Source organism: Pelobates fuscus, chromosome 3 (genome assembly GCF_036172605.1).
Source record: "Pelobates fuscus isolate aPelFus1 chromosome 3, aPelFus1.pri, whole genome shotgun sequence".
Lineage (NCBI taxonomy): Eukaryota > Metazoa > Chordata > Amphibia > Anura > Pelobatidae > Pelobates > Pelobates fuscus.
The window spans coordinates 113,834,966-113,840,965 of NC_086319.1; positions in this window are offsets into that span (position 1 = coordinate 113,834,966).

Genomic DNA, 6,000 nt, shown 5'->3' on the forward strand with positions numbered 1-6,000 from the left:
ATGTTTTGCTCCCTAGCCATCTTTTTTTTTTTTTTTTTTTTTTTTAAACATTAAAACATTCAATTTTGCTTCTCTTTTATCCTTCACTCTAAATTTGCCAGTCTTTGGAAATAGAAGTTTTGGTGAAAACGGATGGAATTTACTATAAAGAAAACCATCCATTTTTAGATTATTTTTAGAACACTAATAAATATAGTCAAAGTAATGACAGAATATAACCCTCACTTCCCAAAGTACTTTGATACATATTTTCCCCCTTAGATCTCTGCAGAATATTTTATATTCAGGTTATTCTGCATTTACATTTCTTTCTGCCTTATTCTGTCCAGACTGTTCTCTTTGAACTTAAGTATTCTTCCAGTTTGCTATGTCTGTTTAATGTTAGTGCGTTCAGACTCCAGGTAAATCTTATTGCCCAGTTATGATAGCTGCTGTGATGTGGGAGCTGAATAAATTGACCGGTTCACCTTCAGCTATGTCCAGATTCAATCTATACATACATATATAGACAAGTGATGCGTGTACTTTCGTCCCACAATTCCTAGTGTAATATACAAGCTAGGAATTGTGGGATGTCACAGTGGTGTGTGAACCTTATTCATCACCAATATTTGAATTTCTAATGAGAGATTATTTGTATGTATAATTTATAATGCGTTATAATTAGAAAACCATTCTGTCTCACACACATGAAAGTGTATTGTTAAGAATTTCGATTGTATGATAGCTCACTTTTTGTTTAGATCACAATTTGCCAATTCTGTTCTCAACTATTTTGGTCTAAATATGAAATTAGTGAATAACCCTGATAATGAAATGTAGATTATATACACACACAGGGCTTACAATTTCAACAAGCCAAGCCAGGGCTACATTTTCAGTTGCCAATGGCTAGTGAGTTGAAATATGTGTGTAATGGTTAGAGCTGCATGCAGTTTCTTTGATTGGTAATTTCATATAACCAGGGCAGTCATAACCTCTTATTCCTGTGTCAGAATTCTCTCAAAGTTGCTTGGATGCTTCATTTTTCTATTATATGGCGCTGCAGAATTATTTGAATATTTATAAATGATGACTGATGACTGTTTCAGTGAGCAGAATGTAGGAATGCATTTTTTACATTTGATTAGTGACATCAAGCCATTTTTTTGTGTGTGTGTTTTTGTCCAGATGGCTAACTGTTTGAGCTGTACTGCCACGTTTGAACAATTTATGTCCTCAGACAGTTGCCGTTTATACCTGTAGTGTATCTCTAATAAATAAGCAGGGGTCTTTAAATATCTCAATCTCCCTATATATTTTCATTCGAAGCAAATTACAAGGAGAGAAAGTAGAAGTTTAAATATCCTCAATTTTGCAGAAATCTGTCCTGCATTATTTTGTCTTTATGTTGCATGCATGCAGATTGTTTACAGCAGATTCTAATAAATTGCATGCACTTTATTTTATTGTATTTGCATTTGTACAAAAACATGTAAATCTTGTTCAGTCACGTATGAAAGAAACAGATTACGCTCTATGGTATTTTGGATCACAGAATTTTAAATGTGTACGTTTGTGTTTTATATATAAAATCAATGGATCTGAATAATATTTCACTATTTACTATAGCATGTCAAAACGGGAGACTATTAACACTTTTTTCAGCTATTTTTGTTTTTGAAAAAGCAGATCATGATGACACCCTTCAACAAAAAAGGGCTTTTAAAATGATATTGAAAATGTCATACAACTAAACATTCTGCTTATTGAAGAAATTACAGAGCGCTGTGGCGATTAAACTTTTATCTTTTCTATCTGACCTATTTTTTTCATAAAATACGATATAATATATATTCTAGGCCTGCTCACACTTTACACAGGATTCGCATAATATGAGATTATTAATATTTTTAACTTTCTTGCAGAGATACTAAGCGCCAATTTTAAAACTACTTTTGCAATACGAAAAAAAGGCCTCGTGCATTTGACCAAAGTCCTGATAATAAAACCTTATGTCTTAATTACATGCCTAAAGAACTGATACTCACCCTGTTTGTGTATTTTATGATCTTCCTGGTATGCTATAAAATGTATTTGTTTGTGTTGGTTTGCTTACTTTAAATTATTTAGATGAATTCTGTGACAATGTACAGAGCAGTCTTCCTATTTTGTAAATATTTTCCATAACATGCACTGTATTATATTAACCATTCCCAATTTTATGGGGAGCTTTGGTGCAATAAATTCGGTCTATAAAAATATTTGTTTCCTTTTGTTTGTGGATCTGTGGCTTTGAATCTGTCATCAAGGGCATCCTACAGTACAGTATCTATTACCAGTCCCACTGAATACATGTTGGTGTCCCCAAAAATCCTGGATTTGTTTTTCTTTTAAACTGGTCCTTTAAATAACAACATGCCCGTAATCTTTTTGCACCTAATCTATGTGAAGGAAACAAAGTTTGGTAACAGGTTCATTAGAGCAGGGGTGCCCAAAAGGTAGATCCCCAAATGCTTTAAAACTACAGCTTCCATGATGCTTTCCATCCCTTTGGAATGCTTTTAGAGTGGCAAAGTCTCATGGGAGTTGTAGTTCTACTACATCCTGGGATCTATTATTTGGGCATCCCTGCCTCCCTGAAACACCCAATAAAGGACCGCTGACACGAAAAATTGAGGAATTCTTCAAACACCTGCTGCCTAACATACCAGATGACAAGTGTCTAATTGACAGAGCTGATCTGTGCCTCGTGACATGATCACCAATTATTATTCCACTATGGAAGCCATAATCAAATATTGCAAAGATAATGTACTCCAATACCAAGATGCAGTGCTCTCCCTCCACCAAAATCTTTCACTAGTTACTCTGCAAAGACGGAGGGAATAGAAACCTGTGGCAGAGTTTCTGCAACATAATAAGATCCATTCTATTTGCGGACACGCTTGTTGCCTTTCAAACTGGTAAAACTCACACCTTGATGCTGGGAACCGACCCAGCTCTCTTAACTACTCAGGCCACCTTCTGACTTCACCTAACCTTGGCCGGCACGTCCAGCGCTGAACTCACTCGCGACTGGTATGGATTGAGAACCGCACCTGAAGTAGCTATTACAGCTATTTCCATCTGAAGAAAATGCCCTGCCGAGTACTTGTACAGATACGTGATCTCCTACACATCTGTACAGGAGCCATATTTACTAGGGGGCAGGAGTTTTAAGGGGTAGCGAATTGTATGGGTGCTAGAGCCTTTCTCTTGTATTTAATCAGACCGCGATGATTTCTACTGTGTATAGTTAACTTTTGCTTATTATTGTATACACATTTTACCTCTGTCAAATATAGGTATATGGCTGGGAGGTGGGAGAATGGGTTGTGGGTGTGACATACTTCCTAACTATTGTTGTAATGTACCTACTGCAGTCTTATGGTCCCATACCAGCTAAGTGTTACTTTATTCACTGATCCCTCTCAACCCGACATTTCCATATTGCCTACATACCTTCCCCTACTGACAGATCCAAAGCCTTCTGACACATGTGCTGACTGGTGGCTTTCACTTCAATCTTGCTTCATCCACACACAACATCACAGGATGGGTGCTTTACACTTTAAACAGGCTTTGGGTCTCAGTGGGAGAACGAAATGGGGGGAAAATTGACACCTCTCCGCAGACCCCATTGAACACTGTAACAGGGGCATGTTGGTACAGGCTTGTTTCAGGACCCCGACAACATGGTCTTGTAATGTGTAAGCTTCTCCCCCTCTCTGTTGCCACCTATCTGGTCCTGTCCCTAACACTTTTCTCGCTGTGGCGGGATGACTGACCCCCAAAGGATGTCAAGTAGGGTTACCCAGACTGATCACCTGTTCCTAATTTACGCAGCTGTTAATGGAGAGGGGTGACTACTATTGTGACTGTACTGTTTTGACCTAAAGGGGGCGAGGAACAAATGGGACAGATCACAAAATACATCCCCCACAAGTTCTCAAAATTCTACTTACATTGCTGTAGCTCACAGAGTGGGGACCCCCAATGCAAAGCTGGAATATTGGCATGGCCTGGATCTCCTAAGCTGTGACACAGAGCCCAAAAAAGGCTAATCTTGCACTTATATAGAAAACACATCTCCCAAGGCCGGCCCATGTAAGATTAAAACATAGTCTATAGTATGATTTACAAGGTAAGAAGGCTGGGGTAGCTATTTCTCCCACAAACCGCAAGTTTGTTTGTTCGGCCCGCATTATCGCTCTATCACTGACATTCAAGACGTATTCTGCCCACATTCAGCCTTTCACTAACTAGGGTGCCATTCACAGTTCAGCCCAAACTCTGAACTCATTTGGATCCAGCGAATTCCACTTCTAATGCAAATTTAGCCTATTTTCAGTCTTACATAGTATGACAAGCTCCCCTTTTCCTGTGAGCTTGCCACAAGTTTTTGGAGAACCTGTTTGCCAGCCTCTTACCCTGTGACTATGGCCCCTGCAATAGACCTGGCTAAAATACTTTAAACAGGCTCTGTTCGTGCAATTGGGACTATATGGTTCTTTTACCGAACAGCCGCACGAAACCCTGGAGTTTGTTAAGCTTAATTGATACATTGTTGCAATTTGTACCTCTGTGGTCTAAGTGTTCGTCTGGGTTCCTATGGCTAAACCGCGATTAGACTTCAGGGGGACTTAGCCGCGTATGCCCTGGAACTATTTTCGGCATGAAAACTTCGCTGTTCCCGGTCAGCCTTCCAGCGGCACTTAGCCGCAATTCTATGGAACTATTTTCATTAATGAGACCATGCCTGCGGTCGGTAAAAACTATGACTTCCATAAAATTTCTAAAGCCTTGAAATGATCTGGGTGATTTTTGGATATGTTGGTCACCCAGATCAGTGCTATCACGGGATGTAACATTTGTGGGGTTTTATGTATTTTTAGGGTACTTTTGGGGTTTTTTGGAAAAAGTATGATTTTTCTGTGCTTGGAGATAATTGGATTAGAAATAGTACAGTTACTGATCCAATTATCTCCCAAGCAGGGAGAAGGGATTTTATGTTTGTTATGGGAGTGTCAGGCTTTTACTCACTGTTCTTATTGGTCTTTGTCTTTGTGTTGGAGTCCCCAACAAGGTCCATATGGGCGTACCCCTTGCATGGGGATTGTCATAAAAGGCCACATGTGACTCCCATTAAATAGAGATTTGTTTACCCCTTCATAAAGTCTTGGCTCATGTTTGGGGGATTGGAGAACTACATTCACTCTGGGGATTGCTCTAATCACTATACTCCCGTGAGTATTATCACTATCTCTAATAAGAGCTGTTCCTGCTATGCTCTCTGGACAAGGAGAGGTCTACCCACTGGAAGCTGGATCCTGGTCATGGTTCCAGGTTGGGTGGAGAACGGCGAGACCCCGAACCAAGCTGCGGCGGTTCGTGGGGTTTACAGTGGTTATGGTGTTCCAGTGCAGTGCTTATGGTACTCGCAAGTACTAGGAAGCAGCGATTGACCGGGGTGCCAGGTGGTCTGTCACACATAGCATCAAAGTGATACCTCAATTCGGTTGATGTATTCTGCTTACTGTCAATATTTTTGTGTTGGCAAAGTTGTTTTATTATAATATCCACAAGTCCTTGGAGTGTTATCTTTTTCATGCATTTTGGATAACTTTAAAGACCAGCACCGGGCCTGACATACTGTAACACCCTAGAGTGAAGGTTTATTGACTTCATATATAATACAATAAGCCCTGCAACCTCCCTGTACCTGTGCTCGGTCTTCTTCTCTTGCTCTGCTCCTGACTAAATATTCAATCTCTCCGTCTCTTCTGGAATATTTCCTTCACTCTTCAAGCACACAACCATCATTCTGATAATTTGAAAAACTAAATAATCCCCTATCCCACTACTGTTCTATCTCACTTCTACCGTTTGCCTCCGAAATTCTCGAGAGAGTTGTATATGCTAGATTGACCGACTTTCTCTCTGACCTGCTTCAGTCTGGATTCCACGCTTGTCACTCTG